Source organism: Sus scrofa, chromosome 4, assembly GCF_000003025.6.
Source record: "Sus scrofa isolate TJ Tabasco breed Duroc chromosome 4, Sscrofa11.1, whole genome shotgun sequence".
NCBI lineage: Eukaryota > Metazoa > Chordata > Mammalia > Artiodactyla > Suidae > Sus > Sus scrofa.
Window position 1 is genome coordinate 120630136 of NC_010446.5, and position 27426 is coordinate 120657561.

Sequence of the window (27426 nt, forward strand, 5' to 3'; positions counted from 1 at the left end):
CAGATGAAAAGAATTAAGAATCATTTAAATGCTGGTTCCAAGGTCAGACATCTGACAGCACATATAAATATGAAATGTGAAAACCCTTTGATTTTTATGAAGCATGAAATGTGAAGTCTAGTAGTGAAATTCAAACAGAAAAATATATCCCAAATATTAATACACACCTCACATACTTAGGAGTACTCAACCCAAGTCTGGGTGTGTTCAACTAATTAGGCCAGGTAAGCATTCTCCCAAACAGAAAATAACCAGTTGCGGCTAACTTCCCACTCCATTACCAGGTCTTATGTTTTTGTTTTTGTTTTGTTTTGCTTTGTTTTTTAGAGCCACACCTGAGGCATATGGAGGTTCCCAGTTCCCAGGCTAGGTGTCAATTCAGAGCTGTAGCTGCTGGCCTCTGCATCTTCGACCTACACCACAGCTCGTGGCAACACTGGATCCTTAACCCACTGAGTGAGGCCAGGGATCGAACTTGCATCCTTATGGATGCTAGTCAGATTCATTTCTGCTGGGCCTCAGTGGAAACTCTTCCATTACTAGGTCTTGAGAAAAATTCAGTCTAATCCAGTTCTAGTTTGTTCCACTTCTGGGATGACACGGGCAAAACACATCAGCTTACCTAGGACACGGGTACCAAATTATCTAGACACATGGTCTGAATACCATTTTCACCATGTTCAGCAGCATACAGCCCGGCCTGGGTTCTCCTATCATGCCATGTCACCACATTGTCCACAGACATGGGAGTGGCGGGAAAAGAGTGCGGAGAGAGTTATTAGCTGTTACCCTCTTTTCCCCCATCGGAACCTCAATCTTGTTCTTCTGCATTGTAATTTTGCTCATTAGCCTCTAAACTAGTTTTGTTACAGTAGGAATGCAAAAAAAAAGTTTCTAAAGAGGTTGTTATAAGCTATCATCAAATTAAGCTACAGTACATACTGCAGGTTTTCCCTGCCAAAGAATACATCTACTATATGAAAATCAGTAGTTAGAGCACAAATAAATAAGTGGCTGATTACAAAAGATTTTCTCACATTTCAGAAGGCTTCTCCGTAGGGTTTCTTTTAAAAAACGAACTCCTATAGTGTTTTTAAGTGTTTTACAGATCATTAAGTACATGGCAGAGGGGCAATGAGAAGGGATTTCTAAATTTAATGAACTAGGAAGCGCTCAAATTGAGGACAGATAAGAATAAAACAAGTTATATTTAAAATTCTACTTTATCAGTGCAAAGATATAAAAAAATCATCTAAATATAAACTTTAAAAAGTATCCATTTCTCAGTCATGCTATTCCCGAGAGAATAACAACTTGACAAAAAACTGATAGTGTTAAATCATATAGATAATTATATATTTTTAATACACATGAAATATTATGGGTCAATATCTATTAAATGTGTGCCTATGGATATATGTAATATATAATAGCATATATTTTATATTAAAATCTATTAAATATGAGTGTCTATATATGAACAGGTAGTACATACTAACACCTAATAGATATATTAATAGATATTAAATAGGTGCACGTTTACATGTGTGTGTTCATAAATACATATACACACACAACTTAACAAAGCGGAAACATGATTCAGACTTCCTATTAAATTCCTTGCAATTTAATACTGACATTGGCTTTGCAAATCTCGTTCATTTGAATATGATGTAAACCAACCATATATTCGCTCCCAACTTTTAAACTCTTATTTTTTATTTTTTAATGATTTTTATTTTTTCCATTATAGTTGATTTACAGTGTTCTGTCCATTTCTACTGTACAGCAAAGTGGCCCAGTCATACATATATGCATATATTCTTTTTCTCACATTATCCTCCATCATGTTCCATCACAACTGACTGGATATAGTTCCCAGTGCTATACAGCAGGATCTCAGTGCTTATCCACTCCAAATGCAGTAGTTTGCATCTATTAACCCCAGACTCCCAGTCCATCCCACTCCCTTCCCCTCCCCCTTGGCAACCACAAGTCTGTTCTTCAAGTCCATGAGTTTTTTTTTTTTTTCTGTGGAAAGGTTCATTTGTGCTGTATATTGGATTCCAGGTATAAGTGGTGTCAGATGGTATTTGTCTTTCTCTTCTGACTTACCTCACTTAGTATGAGAGTCTCTAGTTCCATCCATGTTGCAGATGGCATAAGTTTGGGTTTTTTTTCGGGCTGAGTAGTATTCCACTGTGTATATATACCATATCTTCTTAATCCATTCATCTGTTGATGGACATTTAGGTTGTTTCCGTGTCTTGGCTATTGTGAATAGTGCTACAATGAACCAACTTTTAAACTCTTAAATCTCTTTTAGAGATGGTTTAAGCAAGGAAATATGTAAGCCATATCCCCAGAAAGTTTGGCTGAAATGGCATAGTGTTTTTCTGCCAGAAGTGTTGAAAATGCTGCCTATGACATGCTTTACAAAGTTAGCAGAAGGAGTTTCCTGAATATACCATTATAAATATCCTCAACTCCATTTTGATGGGAAATTAAGAAGTCATTATAATTAATACTTTATCCATAAAATTAGATCAGGCTAGAAAAAGATAGGCCTTAAATAACTATAACATTAACTTAATACCCTTCTTTTTGCTGGGGAAAGGTTGAAGAGGGCTTAATAAATAATACTAGGCAGATTCAGATAATGTACCACTATAAAACATTTTCATGAATTATTTTAAGACTTCCTCAGGGATTAACTTTTTGCTATTAAGTTCTTCCATGGGAATAGTAGAATATATTCATTAGAATTTTTTATTTTTTATTTATTTTATTTTGCTTTTTATGGCCGCACTCGCTACATATGGAGGTTCCCAGGCTAGGGGTCTAATTGGAGCTACAGCTGCTGGCCTATACCACAGCCACAGCCACAGCAATGCCAGATCCAAGCCTTGTCTGCGACCTACACTGCAGCTCATGGCAACACTGGATCCTCAACCCACTGAGCAAGGCCAGGGATCAAACTTGCCTCATGGTTCCTAGTCAGATTCGTTTCCGCTGCACCACGACAGACACTCCTCATTAGAATGTTTTTAATCTGGAGTTCCCGTTGTGGCTCAGAGCTAAGGAACCTGACTAGTATCCATGAGAATGAGGGTTCGATCCCTAGACTTGCTCAGTGGGTCAGGGATCTGGCATTGCCATGAGGTCTTGGTGTAGGGTGCAGATGTGGCTGGGATCCCATGTTGTTGTGGCTGTGGTGTAGGCCGGTAGCTGTAGGTCTAATGCCACCCCTATCCTGGGAACTTCCATATGCCACAGGTGCAATCCTAAAAAATTTAAAAAAAATTTTTTAAATGTTTTTAATCAAAATGCATTTTATATCTGCCATATTTGTTAAATATGGAACAGTAAAATAGAAAGAACAGGAGTCTGAAGATATGGATTCTGACTCTATTTTTAGCTGATTGCCTGGTCATAGGTAACATTTCTGAGCTTCAGTTTTCTCATCTAGAGAATGGAGGTAATTAAATCTTCCTTTACTGATTTCACAGAACTATTATAGAGAATCAAAAAATGTTTTACATATATATAATACATGTGCATGTAAGTATAATATATATAAAAGCAAAACAGATACATTATAAATATATAGATAATAAAAAGTGCTAAATGAAGTAAGGTGCTATATAAATATATGTAAAGTATTTTAATGTTTTGTACCACATTCAGGTTATAAGAGGGAAACATGTCAGAGGAGAATATTATAAGAATGTAACAATTTTTTATTTTGAGCCTAAGATAGCTGAATTTGACATCAATATTAACTTTCCATGCATGTAGTGACTTAGCTTTGTTGCTTATCTTATAACAAGAGTCTATAATCCTAGCATAGTTTTATTCTATTGACTTTATTACTTAGTTAAAGCTAGTCATTATACTTCTAATGTTTCCAGACCAACAATGAAAACAGTTGAACATAGTGCAGTGAATATTGCTATGAAAAGCATTTGTCATAATAGTGTCCTAGAACTCCAGGAAGCTGCAATATACCCTATTTGTGTGTAGTTTCTTACAAACAGCCCTGGTTCTATTTGAAGCCAAAGAACAGAATGGCTAGTGAAAAATAACAGATCATTGTTCTGAAATAAAATAGAAAATGGGAAAGAGAAGGCCCTAGAAAGAGGCCTTATATCTCAGACCGTACAAGAATCATGAAAGCAGATGTTGCAGTACTGTACTTACTTCTAGGTCCTATTTTGTATAACAGAAATAAATAGTAATAAATACTTATTATCTTAGGCCACCATGAGAAGTTCCGTGTATACCCAAAGCCACGTATAGGCCTCAGGCTCAAGGCCAGGCCCTGCCCCTGGCACTCTTACTGGCTCTGTGACCCTAGTAGGTTACCCAACCTCTCTGAGCTTCACTTCTTTGCCCGTAAAGAGGGAGAAATTCATTTCCACGGGATTAATGCTCACAGAAGTATTGGTTGTTGTTACTCAAGAAGGGGCCACCTCATTTTCCTCCAATTGTAAAAATTCAGCCAAAAGAAAAAGTCACAAAGAAGAGAAACTTTTGCCCTCAGTGAAGAGGAGAGAAAGGACCTAAAATACCAGAAATAAGTCACATGTAGGTGAGGATTAATAAAGAAAATATTGTCCCCCTCTTCAAAAAGTCACAAACAGTCAAGTGTATTGAACCAAAAGAGCCGTGTAAGCTGAACGGAAGCAGACAGGGGTCCCAACCTTGTGCCTCTGGACATGCAGAGCCCCAGTGGTGAGGGCAAGTCAGTCTCTCCTGGTTTTAGGCTGCATCCTGCAAACCTAGCAGGAAGAAAGATCCTGGAGAGGAGTTCCCATCGTGGTGCAGTGGAAACAAACCCGACTAGGAACCATGAGGTTGCAGGTTCGATCCCTGGCCTTGCTCAGTGGGTTGAGCACCTGGTTTTGCCATGAGCTGTGGTGTAGGTCGCAGACAAGGCTTGGATCTGGTGTTGCTGTGGCTCTGGCATAGGCTGGCGGCTACAGCTCCAATTAGACCCCTAGCCTGGGAACCGCCATATGCCACAGGTGCAGCCCTAAAAAGACAAAAAAGAAAAAGAAAAAAAAGACCAAAAAACAAACAAACAAGCAAAGATCCTGGAGACAGTGACAGAGACATCACCAGATTATTGGACAAGGGGCTCCTACATGGCTGATGCAAGAGGTCCTGGAGCAACACTCCCCCACCCCCATATATAGTAGGCAGTAGGCAGGACGTGGCAGCAATCATAGGCTGCCATTTCTAGGGGGAGGTGATGTCAGGTTGGCTCATCAGTTACCAGGGAAACCAGCATCCCTCAGAGCCCCTCTGGTTAAGGACCATCACAAGGGCAGATATTTTCCTTTAATAAACCAGCAGGAGAGCTATTCTGGCCAAAGGATTAGAACAGTCACTAGCTGGGGCGGGGCACAAGCACATTCATGTGAGTAAGGCACAGGTGAGGTGGGTGCAGGTCACAGATGTGGCTCGGATCTGGCATTGCTGTGGCTGCAGCGTAGACTGGCAGCTGTGGCTCCAATTCGACCCCTAGCCTGGGAACTTCCATGTGCCGCGGATGCAGCCCTTACAAAAAAAAAAAAAATGTATGCTTAGGAGAATATATGGACTGTGTGGCTCCTTTGGTTTGGGTATCGGGGGTTCTCTGAGGGCGTGATATTTGAAATGAGATCTGAAGGATGAGAAGGAGCCAGGGAAGCAGCATTCGACTGGGAGAGAAAAGCATCTGTGATTCAGTTTAATAGACTGAAAGAAGGCCTGTATGGCCAGGTTAGAGAAAAAGGGTGAAAGCGACACCACATAGGATTTAGAGAAGCTGGCAGTGGCCACAACAGGTAGAGTCTTATTGGCCATGAAAAAGAATTTGGATTATATTAAATGTGCAAAGAGAAGCCTCACATGGTTTTGCCCAGGGACAATGATATTATCTAAATTTCATTTAAAATGCATCATGGCCCTGCTATGGGAACATAGAAAATGTGCAAAATTGGAATCAGAGAGATGGGTAGGAGAGTGTTATCAGGGCCAGCTTCATGGATGTATGACCTGTGTGTTCTCTCAAGACGCCACTCTTCAGAAGAGTTTGCTCTTGGTTTAATATCCCTCTAACTCCAGCTTGACATTCTTAATATCTTTTAAACAATAAGCTTTGCACCTCTCTTTTGCACTGAGCCCCCAAATTAGGCAGCTGGTACTGGCTGTCATAGAAATCTTGTCACAAGATGATCGACTAGGATGATGGCACTGGGGTAGAGTAAAGTACTCTCTCTCTACCAGGGAAATGCAGTTGGAAGCCAGTATCATATTGCCACCAATATCAGCTTTCAGTTTGGTCTGCGTGGAGTATTTTAATTGTTTGTGCAATTTTAGCTCATGGTAACACATCCCATCCATTTAAAAAAGGCTAGTTTTCAAAAGATTGCAATTTTTGTCATCTCTGTTAGCACATCTGCATATTGTGTTTCTGTAACAGAGAGGACCTCTGAAGAGGGTGAAACATTTAAATTCACTCCTTTATTCCATTAATATCTGTTGAGTCCAAAGTACATGAAAGGCTCTGTGCTGTTAACTTAGAGTGATGTGGGTATTGCCTATTGAGACCTTATCATTTAGCTGAAAAGTAAGACTTAAAGAGCTATCATAATAGGAAGGATATACAGAATGAACATAAAAGAAACACAAGCAATGCACTATGAAGGATCCATTTGTGTAAAAGGATCATTAGAAGTTTTATCAAGTGTTTCTACTTATTTAACAGCAGTTCAATGATTTTTGTCATGACATCAGAATGTGGAATGACATTATTGTGACATTTCATTTTAGTTAAAACCAGATATTTCAGGGATCTCATCGTAGACATGTCTCAATATGTAGTAAGCCATAAGGCAGTTCTGGTATATTTGAAGATTCCATTTAGAAGATAAATGTTATGGAGGTCATTAAATAAAAAAAGTTCAGAATACTTCTTATTCCCTACAAAATGAAATAGAGCTATAAGTAAAATAATTCTTAGTATTCATTACCAGACTTCAAAAACTAAAACCAGAATTTTGACCAGTAGATGAAAATCTGATGAAATTAAGAGAGAAATGAAAGCATTCTGGTGGCTGTGCTGCAGCGCCTCTGTCTTCAGTTTAGCAAGGTGCACAGACTACAGGCAAATGTGAACGTTTTCTCTGTAGTAGGGCGCTCCCACCAGGGAAAAGCCTAGTGTGATGAGCAGACTTCAAAGCAGATGTCCCAAAGGAAAACACACACACACACACACTCACTCACACACACCCCCCCCCCAAACAGAAGACACTTGGGCAATGGAGAGATGTATTAGTGCCCCGGAGACAGAGACCTCTGTCACTGAAGAGCTCCGCTTGTCATGCATCACAGCTTTAGGGCTCCAGACATTACACCCCAGGACATTTGTTACACTTTCAGGCTCCGTGATTCGACCGTGGGCACAGCATCTAGCGTGTATCTCCTGAGACCAACTCAGGGCTCTGGTTTGCCGTGCACTCATCTTCCTTTTCAGACCTGCACTATAGAATAAAGGAGTTGTGCCCTCCCAAGTGCCTCACACTTGTAAACACGAAGGCAAAAGAAAATGCCTAGCGACTTGGGCGCTGCAAAGTCGCATAAGTAGACTCACGCTCTTGGTCGTGACCATCTCAAAGTAGAGCTCAAGACGGTCACCAGCTCACCAGTCACTGAGCCTGAGACAAGGCTCAGAAGAGAGAGGCATGGGTGTAAGGTGAACTGGTGGGCTGACAGAAGACACACACAATGCAACTTGGGAACTACGTGTAAGTCCTACTGTAGAAATATTTTGGAAAGAAGAGGAGCCATTGGAGCAGCCCATTTATTAAATTTAAATATCAATTTAAACCTAGTTTAAGTATGTAGGACCTCTCTCCTGCTCTTCAACTGTAGGCTTTCTCCTCCTAGCTTCTCCCGCTCCAGTCTTCTCATATATCTCTGCTAGTTTACTCTTTCCAGAACTCATTTTCCTGTTCAGAGACTTCCGTGACACGACTTGATCACTAGTTGTAAGGAATTCTTTCATCTGGCATGCAAGGCTGTGTGTGATACCACTGCAACCTGATATATCCATCTTGCCTTTGTTATTCCTCTGCACAGACAGTATTACCTCTGAGCCAACTGGCCCCCAAACTTGCCCTGCCCCTTCCTGTCACAGCCTCAACATCTTGGTTTACAGCGTGCAGTGCATCCCTCCGACTCTGTTTTCCTTATCAAATGAAACTCTACGTATTTTCAAGAGGCCATGACTTATTTCAGGAAGCTCTGTGGTTCATGTTGCCTCACCAGCTAGGATGCCTCTCTCCTCGGAACTAAGGGATCATCTTTACCTATATTTTATACATATATTAACATTTACTGTGTGTGTAACTGTTTGTTTGAGTCATTGTGGTACTTGTCTTTAAGCATCTCTCCACCTCCAGTCCTGTATAAAAACACCACGAAGACCATACTTGTATTTTTCTCTGTCCCTCATGGAGCTTGTTGATCATAAAGCAAAGGTTCAATCAGATTCGTTTAAATGATTGGTTAGAAAAGAGTGGAACAGTAGATTCCTCTCCCTTTTCCAAGATTGTCCTCCAGTCGTTGTACATCTACCTAGACTTTATGGAGAGTCCATTTGGCTAAAGGCAAAAACAAGAACAAAACCCCTGCATATTTAATACCGACTGCCCAGAGTAACAGAATGTGTTGCACTGCCTTTGATCATGGTGAGTTTCTTACACATTTGCCAATCCAAGAACCTACAGTTGGCATAATCATGGAGGCCCTTTTGTTTGTGACAAACCTTTTTTTTTTATGCCTTCAATTTTTGTTACCCATCTCCCTATCATGCTCAGAAGAGTTCTGGCTCAGATAATAAATTATACGGTCACTTTCCTTAAGGACTATTTTTACTGACAGGTGAAAAGACTTACATGTTGTATTGGTTTTCTTAAACTGGCTGGTATGGAAGCTTCAGGTTAATCTAAAAAGCAAACCAACCAACAGACAGACAAAAAAAGCAAGAAAAACAAATAAAAAATCTAGGGGAAAACAAAACAAAACAAAACAAAAAGCGGAAACAAATCCCAACGGCTAAGCCATTTGAAGTGGGAAAGGATAAAACATAGGCTTCATATCATGGGGAGAGATTTTCTCATCCTTTTTTTTTTCTTTTGTCTCCAAGGAATTCTTCATTAGACTCAATTTAAGCCTTGAGTTTGAGGTTTTATATTCTCTATTGGTAAGCACACCTATTAAAAAGCAATGTATTCACATAAACTCCCTGGCATCAGCAGGCTCTGTGTATTCACCGTTAGCAGTGGATTCCATGCCAGGAGAACCTGACTCCTGGTGCAAAAGGATTAAAAAAAAAAAAAGTCTAGCAATGCCAAAAAAAAAAAAAAAAAAAAAACCTACCACGTAATTCTTTTCTGTACTCCCTGGTTTGTTTTCCTTAGGAAAACGGTATGGTTTTACCCTGCAGCACGCATTCATTACTGTGATCTTTGACTGGCAGAGGCAGAGTAATAGGATGCATATTTTAGTGCTTATTATAATACCCTGTCCAAAAACAACTTGACAAATTTGTGATTTCGACAATATCTCATTTTGCTGGCTGCAGTGCTCTGTGATTGTCTGGCCCACGTGGCTTCCAGATTATGCATACCACCAATACTTCTCATTAAAATGGCCACAGTTCACCAGTTTCGGTAGCTTGGAACGAACTTGGAATGAATTATTATACAACAAAGAGGCTGCTGTCATGCAGAACAAAAGACAAGCAAAAGAGAGCTTTGGCTTAATGAGGCTAAGTGAGTGTCTCCCCTGCATCACAGCTACTTGACGGCCTTTGAGCATGGATTTTTTTCTCCACAGGCCAAAACCTTTGGTCTATTATTTTGTGTTTATGCACCTTGAGGCTAATATACATTTTAATATGCTGCACATGGAGAAAAAAAAAATCAGCCATTAGATTAGAACATGTGCACTCCCTGTTAAATTAATGACAACCGAACATAGAGATAAATTTAGGTTTTCATATTTAATTATAGCACACTGCAGTACGTTTAGCAAGGATAAATTGCACTATTATTATGCTTCATTTTTTTCTGACATCTTCTCCTATTAACAGTGCACACTTGCCCCCCACCACCACCCTGTACCATACTAACATCTCGGCACATCATCCTCCCCTCAGCATCACTGAATCTTAGCCACCACGTTGAAAGGTATCTTATTTTATTTGTTAAACTTACTGAGAGAACGAATGCAACCTTGGTATATCTGTAGGATGAATAAGAATGTAACTTGTAAGAAAAATGATACCTCGTCCTAAGACTACTGCACTTGTCACTCCTCTTTGCTGCATCGGATTGCAGGGATGGACCCAGGTTCTCTCTTTTTCCGATCTACCAAAGAGGTAAAGCACAGCCTGTGACTCCAAAGGTTGCTATTTCACTGTGACTCGAAGGACCTCTGCATAAAGAAGCCATCCTAACCATCTCCAGAAAAACCCAATAATTTTGTCACTCTTTGGAACTTTTTTGATTTTAGTCTGTGTGTCACAGAAATGAGAACACTTCAAGTAATGAAATAAATGCCCAATTTCAGTGGTCTTCCAAAAAATTAACGAAGCCAGGAATCGAGATCATGAATATTGCTGGTCATTCTTCCAAGGCCACCAAAGCAGGAAGGGATTGTTAACATGGCAGAAATGTCAAAATGGACTTTTCGTGTAGAATGACCTGAGGACTTTCAGTTCTTTCCACTGGGGACTGTGACTTTGCCTTCCATTGATTGAGTGTATTTGTTCCCTGTTACGTCTGGAACATATAGTTTAGTTTACCTCATCTACCAGTTAATAGAGTTCCGGTTGGTTGCCTAGAATGTAAAAGATTCTTCCACTATATCTGTGTAAAGCAGAAAGGAAAAGCACTTGCCTTTGTATCTCTATTGAAGAAGCATATCTATTTCTTTTTCTTTTTTTTTATTTTTTATTTTTAGGGCCACACCTGCAGCAGATGGAAGTTCCCAGGCTAGGGGTCAAATCGGAGCTGTAGCCACAGCCACAGCAATGCCAGATCCGAGCCATGTCTGCGACCTACACCACAGCTCATGGCAACACTGGATCCTTAACCCACTGAGCAAGGCCAGGGATCAAACCCGCATCCACGTGGATACTAGTCAGGTTTGTTACTGCTGAACCACAGCGGGAACTCCTGAATACCTATTTCTTATCCTTCTGCTTAAATAGTCACTTGAATTATCAAAGGCCTTAAGGTCAGAATATTCTTCCAAAGTCTGAGTGCCAAACACTCAGCTCTGGGTTATCTTGAGACAATCATTTATTGGATATTTATTTCCTGCCGATACATTCCAGGGTTTGATGACCAGAAAAGCAAAGCAAGAATAATGATTACCATGTGAGTGAGGTCTGTAACTGGGACTGCTTCATGCATCAGAGGGACCAGTCACTGTGTGCTGGGGGACAGTGCCCCTTGATGACACAGAGAAGCTGCTTTAACACCCTAATTAAAAGTAATTCTCTTTGCCCAAATTCTGATAGAGTAAAATTTGCAGGATGACATGTAAGGAATGGCCCTACAAAGATGGGTTGTAAATTTTACTTTCAGAATGCTTTTTTGGTTTATAATTTTACTCACCTTGGAAACTAAACCTGTCAGATAATGAACAGCTAGGTTGCCTGGTAATATGCTAGAGTAAAAAAAAAAAAAATGCTTATGATTAGAAAGAACTATTTTTAACGTGTGAACGCTTGATAAACTTAAATTCTAAGAAAGTCCCTGTGGAATCTAGATAAAGATTATAATTACAGTTTTATGGATGTCGACACTGAGTCACCACATAGAAGGGTCTAGCTAATTAGTACGGTCACTGGATGGTGCTCAAATTCCTTACTCAGGAGTCTACGTCCACTCATCCCTGAGGTTTCTGTCCACTGTGGACAAGAGAATCAGTTATCCAAATCAGTAATAGTGGGCATCAGATCACTTTTCTGGGTTTATTTGCTTGGCAGTCAAACAGTTTACTCAAATTGGACAGACATTCTCAGTTCCAAATACTCTGGCCATTAGATATTTCAGTGTGTTTAAAGCAAATGCTGAAATGCTCCACTTCTTATATAACTGTTCCACCAAGCAGGATTTCAAAAATATACCTTGTTATAAAACCCGTGGTAGAAATGGAAATAACTCCTTTTTAAAAATAAATATAATTATTTTAAAATAATGTATACTCTGCTTTAGGAAATGCTCATATTAAGTAAAAAAACAAAAGCAGGAAACCAAATTATACCTACATATAATTACAGCTTTGCCCACAGGAAAAAAAATGAATATGTGGACAGAAAAAAAAGAGGCCTCTGGTGCCGTCCGTGTATTACCTGGCCTTTCTCAGAGCAGACCTTCTGGATGCTGCTGCTCTCCTTCCTTTTCTTTTCCATGTTTCCTCCATTTCCCGTAGTGAACACCTATTTTTTATGGTGACAAAGTCTGAAAATGAAAGTAGAAGCTTTAGAAAGTTTTGTATGAGTCTTTAAAGACTATTGATCAAATATTTCATCAAAATAGCCCTGGAAGAGCCACACTTAAAAGAATCAAGACTATTCATGGGCCGAAAAGCAGAACCAGAAAGGGCCTAAAGACCTGGCATTACTCAGCTTGTGGAATAAATTAAACTTAGTTTAGCCAAAAAAGAAAAGCTGAAGAAAAACTGCTACTTTTCATTTTTAAAAAGGATTATTACGTCCAGTGGTTTTGGGGTTTTTTTAAGGAGAGCAGTATTATTCTAAGTCTTCTCCTGAAGAAGGGAAATTAAACCAATCAGAGGACGTTAAATCTGACAGAAGTTCTGCTTTCCTGAGAACGAGCTATTTGAAGAGAGCTGAAGAGAAAATCCCTAGGCTCTTTTCTCTTTCATTTTTCCCCCTCTCTTTCTTTCCTCATGTCTTTGAGAAAAACGGGAGACGTTCGTGCATCTGTAATTCTGAGTGTGGAGAACTGTATGGAAGATATTAGATTCTCTTCCCTCCCTGACGGTGTGTGGTTTTCTTCAAAATGCATTCACCAGAATTCTCGTTAGTTCTTCCCACATCACAGCAGAAGCACTTAGTGGAGTCCTACCGAAAATGGATTTACTTCTCCTAAGTGTGAGGTATGATGATTTTTTGCCAAAAAGAGAAAAATGAGTCCAGGGTTCGCTGAGTGCAAGTGGATTTGAAGATCTCATCGAAATTGATTCTATTTCGATATGTTTTAATTTCCATTAGCATCTAAATTCCTATCCTCCCTGCATTATACAGTGATGCTCTGAAACTGCAAGTACCCCCAAATCTATTCGGGTAGACCCCGCGGAAGCCAGCAGCCAACGAGGACCCCAAAGCCCCCTCAGGCCTGCCATTTGACTTGAGAGTCCCTGAGGAGTTCTTTTTTTTTTTCTTTTCTTTTTTCCAGCTTTTTTGAGGTATAACTTACAAAAGATTGTGTACAATGTGTTGATTTAATATTTGTATACACTGTGAGAGGATTTCCCCCACCATAGAATTAACACATGCATTGCCTCACATATTTACCTTTTTAAAATACTTTTGTGGAGTTCCTGTCATGGCGCAGCAGAAACGAATTGAATCAAATCCGACTAGTATCCCTGAGGATGAAGGTTCAATCCCTGGCCTCGCTCAGTGGGTTAAGGATCTGGCATTGCCGTGAGCTGTGGTGTAGGTCACAGACATGGCTTGAATCCTGCGTTGCTGTGGCTCTGGTGTAGCCAGCTGCAGTAGCTCCAATCCGACCCCTAGCCTGAGAACCTCCATATGCCTTGGGTGCGGCCCTAAAAAGCAAAAAACATAACAAAACAAAAAACAAAAAAAAATCACAAACAAAAAACTCGTGATGATTTAGGTCTTACTCTCTTAGCAAATGTTACACAATACAGTGTTATCAACTGTAGTCATCATTTATAGATTACAGTGTCAGACTTTATCTTATAAAGGTGCGCGTACCCTTCTATCATCTTCTCTCAGTTTCCTCCACCACCCCCAGCCCAGCTCCTGACAACCACTTCTCTACCCTCTGTCTCTAGACGTCTGACTTTTCTTTTTCCTTTTTGTGTAAAGTTCATCTGTAAGTGATACCATGCAGTATTTTTCTTTATCCAGCTTATTGCACTTGGCCTCATGCCCTCTAGGTCCATCTATTTTGTTGCAAATGGCAGAATTTCCCTCCTTCTCATGGCTGCATAATATTCTATTACATGTACGTGTATCTACATTTATCGCATCTTCTTTACCCGTTTACCCATTGGCAGACACTAGGTGTTTTCATGCCTTGGCTATTGTGGATACTTCTGCAGTGAATATGGGAATACAGGTATCTCTTCAAGAGCCCCTGAGTAGTTCCCGCATGTGATTTTAGAATACCCAGGATGCTGGCTTTTGGTGGGAGGTTGTGGATAAGCACCGCAGCTCCTTGGCCTAGGAGTCACCCGCCCTCAATGACTGTGCTGCTTCAAAGCAAAGTTAACTTGGCACAGAAACCTCTGGCCACCCAAAGTCATTCTTCATTCAGCTGAGATAACTATCAAAACCCCTGTTAATTGCCAACATTGTCCTAGACACTTGGGGTACATCAATAAAAATAAGTCCTACTCTTGTAGAACTTATATTCGAGAAAGGGGGCATAAAATGAACAATAAGGATAAGGAATGATGGTATGTTAGCAGACAGGCCTATGTAAACAGAGAAATAGAACAGGGCAAGGGAGTCGGGACACAGGTTGCTGTTCATTGAGACAGCGCCACTGGAGCACAGAGGTGAAGGTTGTGAAGGGTAAGCCACGTGGGTGCCCATGAGGAGAGTTCCAAGGAGAAGAAACAGCCAGTCCAAAAGCCTTAAGGAAGAGCCAGGAGCAACATGATGGAATAGAAGGATGATAAAGTCAGGGGGGCAGGCAGAATGGAGCAAGGTTGCCCATCTTCGTGACTTGACTCGGTTCCCTTCTAACTCAAGAACCTGTTAGCCACCTTCAGTGCCCTTCTGCCCAGTTGTTCACCCAAGCTTCACAGTGCAGCCTGATTACCAGATCCATTATGTGCCAAGAACTGAGCTGGAAAGTGAAAGTACTCCCCTGTCTGAAGCCAGGTGACCATGGTAGCACTTCCCATTCCACACTAGTTTGGATTACAGTGACAGTGTTTGCAGGTGTAATACGTACTCCGAGGACAAATTTCCCTACCTGCCAGCTGTTTGAAGACCTGTGTGACTTAAGGCCCTCTCTCAGCTCACACTTAGGTTCAGTTTTATCATGTAACACAAAACATAATTCCGTGATTATTGGAGGAAAAAATAGATACTACAGTCTCCTGAAGGCGCTGCACTTTCAGAAAAAGCCAGGACCGTCTCTATTCTCTCTTAAACCCACTCAGTTCCTTTCTTGCTTTTAGATAAAACCCTGGGTGGATCCCAGAGCTTTGCGGGTCACTGTCAGGCATTAGAGTTAAATCCAAATTCTAGGGAGAGATGTTTGAAGTACTGAAAGTCCAAGATTTTTAAAATCCATACATAAAACCCATTCAGTGGGTCTGGCACTGTTTCTTTGTTCTGTTGCATATCTGGAAGTTGCATTATTGGGTTTTTCATAATGTTTTGACTTTTCTTAGAAAGATTCATTTTGTGAAACCACTTTGAGAATAAATATTTTTATTTTTATGACTCATTCTCAGAAGAATGAAAAATACTTTGCAGTTTCCTAAAAATCCCATTTACTCGATAAGTTGTAATTAAGAAGGTCCTGCTGTAGCATCAGAAATGAGAAAGAAGCATATGAGGCCCAGGACTTGCTCAGCACTAATGAACCAGAGCTGGCCTGGGTCAAAGCAGGACCAATGAAATTTCTGGATTCCTAATTGGAAGCTATCTCAGGAAATTAACTTACATTTGAATAAGATTTGTGAATCCTCAAAGCTTGAGAAAAAATACACAATTGTGGCAGAGTTCTTTTTTTCAAAAGGACCAACTCTATGACAAAAATTTCCAAATTTCTGAAAAAAGTTAAAGTGGAATCACCTTGGTATTATATTGTATGGTGAATTTTACTGTATTACTGCCCACAAATTTTTGTTGGGAGCGTGACATGCATCTAACCAAGTCAGCCACGTGACTAGAGTCAGTGAAAGCTGGTCACTGCTACTGCCTAATAACCCAGGAGTGGTCATAAAGCCAGACCGGCTCTTGGTTTTCTAAATCCCTGGAAAATGCATTGCTTTAATTAGCAGACACTAACTTGAGTGACTCCCCTAGAGACTCCCAATTAACTGAGCTTCTGGACCAGCGTCATTAGTAACTTCTCTCTTATTCGTTCATACATCACACGCACACATACACACCCACATGAAATCAACAGACATTCTCAACACTTCATCACTCGAAAACCCAACCCAAATGAATATTTTCCGATAGTAAAACAAGAAAGAATGAAACGAATGCGGTTTATTAAGCAAGTAATCTGGGAAGCAGCACACCGCACAATTGCTCACCAGCTCACCAGATTATATCGCCTGCTGTGTTCAGTCACTTCTATTTAAACTTCTAACCAGATGAACTCACCATGCCCCCTACTGCTTAGGAGTGATACTACCACCATGTAGTGGTGCGCTCCAGAGTTATTCCCGGCCATATGCTGTCGTTCAGAAAGCTTGTTGAACAACGTTGTTTGTCTCCCCTTGGTCACCAATGCCAGGATAAAGCGTGGAGTCATGCTGGCAGGAGAAGTTGCCTCCAGTCGGCAACGACAAACAAGTTCCTTATTACTGACCCTACCATCTGTCCCAGTTTCCACGTGCCACCCTCACATAGGAACAGGTTTCAGCCAGGCCACATTCAGTGAGCAGCCAGCATCCACCAGTAGGGTCCGCTTGAATGTTCAGATTGCATCTGTGCTTAGTTCCATACCTCACTAACCTCCTTCATCCGGGTTGAAAAGTGGTTGATGGAGGCTGAAAAAAAAAATCTCTGGAGAGTTCTTCTGCCAATAAGACATGGGTTCACTCACTTCTTGGATCAGGGATGGGTACTTAGTGGAGCCATTAGGCTCTTTGTGGGAAAGGCAAGATGTAGGTGGCCCCTCCTTTAGGTTAAAATGTGCACCTACCAAGACCACGCTGCTTGTAGGCAGTGCGTGTGAAAGGAGTGCTGCCTGGTGCATGAACTGTTAGACCTTTAAAAATTGTATAAAATAGCCAGACACATGCCCAAGATGAAGTCATTTCCTAAAGGCTCATTTTATAAAGAGGTAGATGATCCTACATGCTCTGCCATTGTAGTCTCAATATAAATCAGTTTATCCCTGCTTGCAGCATATCTTGGATGCTCAAAATATCACATTTGGTGACAAGGATTAAAAAAAGCAGTGCTCTCAAACCAGCACTACTAAAGTAAGTGCGCCAAGAGCATGTTATGGAGACACTGACAGAGATACAGAGCAGGCAGAATGTCTACAGAGGAGCGTGGTGAGAGAAATTGTCTTCTCCTGTTAATGCCATTACGAGGAAAGCTTAGGGAAAAGGTGTTCTATTAAGTGTTTGTGTTATTTAAAACTCCTCTTCCATCTGGAATCTAACGCTACAAAATGTAGCAAACGGTCAAGCTTCAGGAGAGATGATATACTTGGAAGGGCTGATAGCACCCCAAGTATCGGCCATTGTACAGTGATGTAAGATCTAGCAACCACATCAAACCCCAAGCTAACTCAATAGGACTGTTTTCAGCCTCTCCAAGAGGGATGACCAAGGGTGCTGAAAGCATTGTGGGGTTGTGTGGCATGGCATTAGCTGGGACCCTGCATCCAGGAGAGTCAGCTCTGGGAAGACACAGCCCTCTCAGCCTTTTCAGATGGCCCTTTATTCCCCGGCCATGCAAGTCTCTCACGCACTCCACGGTACCATGACACCAATAGCTGAACAGAAAATCTGGTTCAAATTGAACTACTTCCTTGGCACCTGCCATATTATTCCTTAGGCTTCATCGGCAAAATTAACAGGTGATCACCTTTGGCAAATCTCACAGTTATGGAGTGAAGAGCTTTGTTAGCTAAGAGTTCCTCTGATTTGTGTGCCTTTTAACTATTAGGGTGTTAGCGGTCCATTTTAACTTTTCTTCCTGGACCAAGACTGTGTAGCACGCTACCCTTTACTGGTGCGGGAGATGGCATCAACAAAGAAAGAATCCATTCTTCTCACAAACCTGCATTCCCACACTCTTCCCAGGTCCCCTTATCACACACCTTCTTTGCATTGACATTATTTGGGGGGAAAATCAGACTATTCCTCCCCAATTTGTCCAAGTACTTGGTGTTTTTCTTGAATTTCTACACTATTTGTGACTTTTTAGTCATGCAGTGCTGAGTGCGAATTCCCGTTCAGTGGGAAAAGGCCTAAATGGGTAGGGATTAAGAATTCTGTTAGAGGAAGGTTAGCGTAGCCCAGTCTGACTTGGGAAAAATATCTCTACACATCGACAAAGGAAAGCCTGTGTAGTTATGGGTTCGTGAGGCAGTACAGCGATGAGTACAGTAATGAGTCAGGGAGGGCTCAGCGGAATCTTGAACTAAGCCTAGGGCCTGCTGCTCATTTTCTCGTCTGTAAAATGGGAATAATAATACTTACGTCAAAGGTAATTGTGGAGGTCGTATGATATAATGACACAAGTTTAACAGGGCCTGGCACAGTAAGCGCTCAGGATTTTGTTATTTGTGTCATGATTCCAAGCACTTTTAAAGCTTAGAGTTTTATGAATGGAGATTCTAATTGGGTCATGCTTGATTTCAAACCTCAATATTTATGCACGTCATTCTTATTGTATAGATGCAGAAAGTAAGTAAATGGATTGGCCTCAGATGGCTCGACTGGAAAATGAGAAGCCTTAATTCCAGTCTTGTTACCTCTGCAAATGATAGAAACTCACTCCCTGGGTCTTGCTTCTCTAATCTCTGAAATGTAGGAACTGGACTCTCTCACAGTCACTTCCGATTTAAAGAAGGATGATCCTGGATATACTCTCCGTTAAATATAGAAAATAACCACCGTCCATTGTGGGGTAATTTGAAAGTAACTGAAAGCCTCTCTCAGCTCAATATTTCTGCTGTTAACCCATCATCTTTTAATAAAAATCTCTCATTAAAAATTCTCTCTAGATATCCTCTTTTAAAAGACACCTATCAATCAATCATGCTAGTCATTGGGTACCTATAAGTGAAGGGTATAGAAGGCATAAAACAAGAAATGCTGTCCTGCTGTAGGACCTTGGAATTTACTTGGAAAAAAAATCACCCCACCGTTTTTTAAAGATCAACATGTAATAAGGGTCAGATGAGGAACAGAGATAATACATATTTGCACTCGTGTACTTAAACGCTTTTTAAATCATCTTACAGATTTAAAATCTTTAAGACAATACAATTTTTAAAAAATGTAAGAGTGATCAGGAATCATTTAGGAAGTAAGCACTTATATCAAAAACCAAAAATAAGCTGTACTCTCAAACCAGGACACCAAGTTTAGCTCTAAACTTAATGGTAGACAAGAAGCTAAAGAAGCTCATAGGCTTTACAGTGCTTGATGAAAGAGGATGTCTCGGTCTGTCTTAAGAGACATTTTGTTCTTGGCAGCCGCTAAATCCTGCGAAACTTTGTTACATGGATCCATATTTAAGAAACATTCCTTGCTGTAATGTACCATACCTAAAACTGCTGTTTTGTGGAGATGTGAAAAATGTCCTTCAAATACCTATACCACATCAAGTCCTAATGGAAGCTAAGGATTAGCTAAGTCAACTCTGTAGATGTATGTATGAGTAGAGCTAAACTAATCAACCTTAGGATTATTGCTTCATGGTGACCACACTTAACGCTTAGAGAAACCCAGGAAAATGGTAGATTACGCTGCCCTTTAAGCTGATTTTTTAAAATATCAGTTCTTTCTGAGACACTTTTTAAATAAAAAGATGTAGTAAGATTCTGCCTAGAAGAAGTAACCCACTAGCCACTATTTACCTTTGTGTAAATTATTCTATCGGTCTTTCATCACTTACGCACTCAACACCAGAGTACTACCAAGGATTAGTACTATCAGGATTAGTTCTACCAAGAGGAGGTATGTGTCAGAGGCAGTATGGACATACTGCTTCCCTAAGCCTAAGACTTCTTTGAAAAAAACTACATTCTGCTTGTCCTGACAGAGCTAAGCAAAACTTTCTAAAAGTATGAGGCAATTCTGTGCTATATCAACAGCCACCACCTCCTATAACTGGTATCCAAATGGAAAATCTGAATAGTGAACACCTGCTTATACTTGAAGATGTATCCAAATGACAACCCTTTCCAGAAAGCCTTTATTAATACCGTTTCCCTTTACCTCCAAAACTGGGTAAAAGAGTATAAATATTTGTTTGATCCTTGTAACAACTGCAGGAGACATGACACTTTTTATTGTCACTCTATGTATGAGGAAAGTAGTGCAGAAAGAGATTAAGTAACTTGCCCCAAATTATCCAGCCTGTCGGTAGCAGACCAGAGAATCGTACTGAGCCAGTCTGGCTTCAGAATCCATGCTCACAATGCTATGTGATGATACAAGATGCAGTCTTACTTTAAGCAGATCGTTTACCAAAGGGAAACAAATATTTATACTTGGATTTAATGGAACAGGTTTTTTTCATTTTGGAGATAGAATAATAACTTCGTTTAAAAATTGAAGGTGAGGAGTTCCCGTCGTGGCGCAGTGGTTAACGAATCCAACTAGGAACCATGAGGTTGCGGGTTCGGTCCCTGCCCTTGCTCAGTGGGTTAACGATCCAGCGTTGCCGTGATCTGTGGTGTAGGTTGCAGACGCGGCTCGGATCCCGCGTTGCTGTGGCTCTGGTGTAGGCCTGTGGCTATAGCTCCAATTGGACCCCTAGCCTGGGAACCTCCATATGCCGCGGGAGCGGCCCAAGAAATAGCAACAACAACAACAACAACAAAAAGACAAAAGACAAAAAAAAAAAAAAAATTGAAGGTGATATTCTTCTCATTTCTTGAAAACTTATGATTAGCCCAGAGCCAACTCTATAAAGCTCCAGTTTGGTCAGAAGTCATTACCTAGAAGATAAGGAAGTTATTATCAGTGTAATGTCGCTTCCCATACTTATTATATATTTTCGATGTAATTAGTCCTTAGCAGTCTCTACTTACGTAGAATATAATTTTAAATTTGAAGTAGCACCCAATATGTATAATAAGTTCTATGAATTCTGTTTCATATAACGGTGGGAAAGATTTTTTTTAATTAAAATGTATTATATGATAATGTATAGTAGTAGTTACATAGAAAGAAACTAAAATATCTCATACTATACACCAAAGCAAATTACAAAAGGATTAAATAGTTAGATATAAAAACAAACCAATGAACAGGTAGAAATTAAAACAGAATATTTAGGGAGTTCCCGTGGTAGTTCAGTGGTTAACTAACCCGAGAGGACACGGTTCCATCCCTGGCCTCACTCAGTGAGTTAAGGATCCGGTGTTGCCGTAAACTGTGGTGTGGGTCTCAGATGTGGCTTGGATCCTGAGTTGCTGTGGCTGTGGTGTAGGCCTGCGGCTGCAGCTCTGATTCAACCCCTTGCCTGGGAACCTCCACATGCCTCAGGTGCGGCAGGCCTTAAAAAAACAAAACAAAACAAAACAAAAAAAACCTGAATATTTAACAAACTTCTGTAGGTAATTAATTTTTAAAAGTAACAGAAAGGAAAAAGATACTAACAAATAGATTTCTTGGTATACTAGCTTTTTTATAAACTTAAAAAAAAAACCTTAGAAAATTAACTACAATATTCCTGTAGGTTATAACTATCAAAAAGCAATTTAAAAATAAAGATAATACCAACAATTAGAGAATATTTATTTATATAATTGTAAATTATAATTTATAGATTTATCTGCATAAATTTAAAAACCTATGTATATGATAGATTTTTCAAATTATAAAGGCTAGCAATAGATTTAGGGCAAGTATAATAAATGTGGCAGAGTTGATTATTTTAAATAAAAGTTTAAATTAAAGTTTTAAGAAAAGTACCTTTATACCTTTATAGTCAGGCAATTCACAAAAGAAAGTACAATAATTACGTTTTCAAGCTCATTGGTTTTTGAAAAAAATTTAAAGAAAAATCAGGTCTCATTTTTATATCACATGCAAAATAGGCAGAAAATTGCATTTATGTATATTAAGACAACATCAAGTATCTCATTGTAACTGGTGATCTCAAAAACATTGAAGATTTTGGAAATAGTTTCAACTCTTTGGACAAGAAATCCTGTAATCTAAGGACTGAATTAATTTTAAGGAAATATTTCTGAATACTCTTTTTTTGTAAAAAATGTGCACACAAGTTCATTTCATTATTTAATAAACAAATAGTACTCTTCTATAAAAACCTGGAAGCAACATGGAAATTGATTAAGTTATGGCACAGCATTGAATAGAGTATTTCCGTTTCTAGACAGTGATCTGGCACACTCCACATGCTAAGATGCAAAATGAGCAAACACGCTCTGCGTCATTTACCATCAGGATGACCTGCACAGGAGAAAGAGGGATCCCCCTAAGAAGGAGAAAAATTTTGAGTGCTGGACTTATCTGTGCGTATTTTCTTTTACTTTTCTCCCTGTGTCAGTTTTTTTCTTTACCTTTATAACTGAAAAATATAGGAATAAATTGTCCTCTGCATATTTCTTATGCTGTAAAGATTTCCTTCTTCTTTTTCATTTCCTATCCTAGCAAACTGTACTATAGCCAAATGAATGAATGTGGAATAGATTAGTGACATGATCGAGTATTTTATGTATCTGGGGGGGCATTTTCTATACCAGTTAAGGGAAAAAGTTCTTAGCATTATAATTTTTTATTATTAGTAACAGCTCTCGCACTGAAGTATTAACCTCAGTCATGATGTTCCTGTTGATGAAAGCATTAGCAGCGATTTGACTGATGGACCTAAAGAATGCTGAGATGTTAGAAAGTCTGATGAGGATAATGAAGGAATTATATTTTTGTGTGTCTGTCTTTAAATTTTTAATATCTTAAATTTTTTTTCCTGAGCTTCCTTCTCCAGGCCCCTCCCAATGTTAGTTGTGTTCATTCTCAACGGCATGGTAGTTGTGAAGGCCACAGAAATCTTTTCAAATGTATTTTATGTTGTAGGCACTTCAGCAACCATATGTCTTCACTTTTAAAAAGCGTTTAAGCAAAGGGAAATAAACAAATATGAAATAATATGTAAAAAATACAATAAGGGAACCCTAGAAACTAAAATTATTTCGTTGTTAATGATCTTTCTTCACTGCTCACCCATCTGAGCATAATATGGCAAGTGTGTTCACCAGTTTCCTTCCTGTTATAACTGGATCTCTTGGCTTGTTGCAGCCTCATTCTTCAGGAGTCTACGCTTTGAACTTCTCAGTAGGAACGTCTTGACTTCACCTCTGTATTGAGTCATAGGTGATCAGGTCATGAAGACTGACATTTGTACTCAGGTGTCTTCAGATCCTGTGAACAGACACACACACAAAGAGTTGTCTCTTCAGCTTCCACTGCTCTTGACCTTCTCAGTGTATTTCAGTTGTCTTGCTCTGACGTACAGCAGGGACCAGCAATCCATGCTCCCTGCCCTTCTTGTTGTGCACATCCCACAACACTACCCTTTCTCAGGTGGAGACCAGAGAGAGATCGATGTGCTTCCTGTGACTCCTGTTTAGCAGAGTTAGCTGATGTAGTGGTGCCTGGGTATTATTACATGCATGCAAAGTACCATTCTCTCTCTTTCAGATCCTCTTTATAAAGAAGAATTATAGTAGGCAAAACAACTGTACATGTTGCCTCAACCTTTGTATGTAAAGTTATGAAGTGTGAGTCCTTGTAAAAACATGAAAGTCAATAATGATAAGCACCATATTATTGTGTTCAACTTTGACCAAAAGCCTCTTTAGGGTCCTTCCAGTGACTGATTACATCGGACCCATAGCCTTTTTCTCTGGGATTTCTTGGAGCTTCGAAATTCTTTGCGCTCAGTCGGGAAATTCTTGATGTTTTCTGTACATCAGATGCAATCTTATATACTTTGTATGAAATAGAAATTACCAGGGTATTTTTTTCCTCATCTGTTCATATTTAAAATGTCTTACAATGATTTTCCATAAATAAGCAATCACTGGATAAGTAGAGAGGTGTAAATAGCTGGATAGATAAGATGATAGGAAAAAAATCAGGGTAGACATTAAAGTGAGAAAGATAAAATGGAGAAGAAATGGAGTTAATAATCAAGTCTATATGAGTGGCCCTGTGTCCCTAATAAGAGAACGTTGAAAATAAGGGTCTAAGCTGCCCAACTCATGTACAAATTGTAGCAATCACATGCAATTAATAAGACCTACGGGTATAAACCAAGAGAAGCAAAGCACAGCTTTTTCTGGTAGGAATCTCTCAGGAAATGTCTAATACATCCTTAAAAATATACTGTGTTCTAGAACCACATCTCTGATATAAATGCAGTAGTAGGTTTCATAGTGTAGCGCTTTATACTGCCCTTCCCTGTTGACAGTGATGAGATTTTTACATCTCAAGCAGATCTCTGAAACTTAAATTTAGAGCACCTATAAATAAAATTTAGAAAATCTAAAGAAAAAAGGATTTTTCAAACCATTCTCCTTGGCTATTCTATTTTCAAATCTCTATTTGATCATCACTGAGTGGCAGGCAGCATGAGCATACCCTCTGTACCCTCTCCAGCCTCTAGTGAAGTTTCCCCCTACTGCTAAGGCAGACCCATGCCGTCTTAGCTTACCTGTTAATAGAACACCTACAGGAAAGGCTGGGGCATTTAAAAGTGTCAGGGTATAGACTAGAACAGTCCTCATGAGTGGAGCCGGTATTTTGTGCAAAGATAATTTTGGATCCCCTTAAAGCACGCATTGGAGGTGCTGAAGGAGACCAGAAGATGCAACTCACTGGGTGCTACAGGAATTAAAGTTACAAACTCTAACAAAAAGCAGAACAGAAATGCGGCAGTAGAGACGCAATAACAACAGTCAGTGTCAGAGAGTTTTTGAGCCACAGTTTGACAGAGGAGCCGTGTTTTACAGGGCAAAGAAGTTCAAGAGGGTTTAAGGCTGAGTGGACTGTGCAGAAGACCCTGGGTGCTTCCAGGGCTGCTGATAGAGAGAGTGTATGGAGCAGCACACTGGCGCACTGGCGTAAGGCTGCAAAGGTGAACTAGGCTGAGGCCTGAGGGGATGTTTTGAACAAATGACTTGGGACTTAGTAGCCAGGAAGGAGGGGTTTGCAGTTTATTTAGGGGGCAATTGAAGGCTTTCCTAAAGGAATAGTCACCCTATGAGTGGATGTTGGAGGGTAAATTGAGTGGAAAAGGCTAGAGACGGAAGCTACTAATTGAAGTAGGCGCCATAAGGCAGGGTCAAGGCCCGAAACTAGGAAGAGCAGAGAAGATGAGGGGAGAAGTGGGGAGGGAGAATTGAGATGAGAAATGATGACACTTGTTGGCCAACTAGGGAGCAAAATGAGCGCTTAGAGACCAGGCTGAGATTTCTAGACTCTGTGTCTCTGTGATGCGACCCCTGATTGTGACAGAGGAAGATGAACAGGGACTCTATGTAAGACACAGCTCAAAATTTGAATCCAACGCTCAGCAAGTGAAATTTTAAGAACTAGAGAATCTCTTAGCACAAGGATCTGGAGACTCACAAGAATGATTATGGAAGGACAGGTTCTCCAAGGAATTAATTGTGGCCTGACAAAATCTGAGTAGGCTCCAATGAGAGAGGACAATAAAATTGTACTTGGTTTCACACCTCTGTCCACATCCTAAATTTCTCTCTTTCCTAAAAGATATTATTCTATAGTGTAGTAAATTATTGTTTCAGGAGCTATTTGACTTCAATTTCCAGCAGGAAAAGTTAAAAACCAAAAAAAAAAAAAGAAAAGAAAAAAAAAAAAAAACCCTAAAAGCATTGAAGTTGCCCTAGTACATTCCAGGCTTCTATTCCTTGCGGAAACAGAAGAGCTCCGATTCAGAGTGCAAGAGTCTGATATACTGCAGTGTTCCTGCCACACAGGCAGGCAGCAATCCCTCCCCAAGTCCCGTAAGAGCACTTTACATTTTCTTCCCATCTTTCAGCTCATAAACATGTTTCTCTTCAGAACACACACCATATGCCATTGGAAAAGGGTTGTAAAGTTTTATAGATATATTTGAGAGTATTATAAGAGTATAATAAAGCAAAAGTAATGCAAAGGAATGGGAATTATTGAACAATGGAATTAAAATATTAGGCACGGGTAGCTCTAGCCACATTCAGCTTCTGTTTGTTTGTGCAAGTCATAAAAACCCAGAACTCTTGTTTAGTTCAAAGATATGAAGCCTTTGAGTTGGGCTTTAAAAAAATCAGCAATGGCTATATTTTATTGAAAGCTATAGGACAGGCATGAGAAAATGAGAGCTAAAGAGAACATTTCTCTATTATTTTTAAATACTATGTATGAGGCTCTATGTATTTTGAGGTGAGAAAATTTATTCTTTTATTTTTTGCACTTCATGGGATTTTTCCACAGGTATTTTTTGGGAAAATATTAATTATATTCATTTAATTAGCATTTATTGAATGTCTGTACCAGTGAGAGTGAAGGAGGATGTAGAATATAAAAACCAATTCCTGTTCCTAAGGAACATGTATTCCAACAGGAATCAACATTCTCTCCATTTATTCATTAAGAATTTATTAATACCAACTACTCTTTGCTTGGTTCATGCAAGATCAGCAATAGAGGTAAGCTTTATTATCACAATGCATTACATCATGGGGGGGAAGGGTTAATGGCTTCTATTAAATATGCTTTATCCATAATCCAAGATGTCCAAGGGAGCTTGGCCATGAGTTGGTGTTTCAAAAAACAGAAACAACACAGAGACATGTAAGACAAGGAAATGACTCCAGAAATGGAAAAATTGGAGTCAAAGGTCTCAAAAGGACCAGGAAAATGTATAACAGGTAAATTGGAATTGAAAGGATGCCAGTGGAAACTACAGAAGAGGCTAATTATTGGGATTTTTAACCTAATGTGAGCAATAAAGCTTAATGAAGATGGGGGGAAATGATTTGACAATGACCTTTCTAGCAGCCTTCAAGTGGGGCTTTTTATAAAAATGGCTTTCTGTGTCATAAAATAATAGGAAAAGTAACTGGAACAGGATGAGATGAATTTCTGTAGCTTCGTAGGGAAAAAACAATTAGATACAGAAATATTGTGTAGGAAGATGAAGCGAGAGTCAGCCAGCCAAAGAGATTTACA

The 27426-nt window shown here is 39.7% G+C and overlaps 1 protein-coding gene and 1 long non-coding RNA gene across 3 annotated transcripts in view; both read left to right on the forward strand.

The window, feature by feature from the left end:
- The window catches only part of DPYD (dihydropyrimidine dehydrogenase), a 780991-nt gene that overhangs the window by 698665 nt on the left and 54900 nt on the right, over positions 1-27426 (forward strand).
- On the forward strand, positions 13790-26055 carry LOC110260440. The gene is made up of 2 exons (XR_002343742.1): positions 13790-20778; positions 21079-26055. It is a non-coding gene; the product is annotated as an uncharacterized LOC110260440 (long non-coding RNA).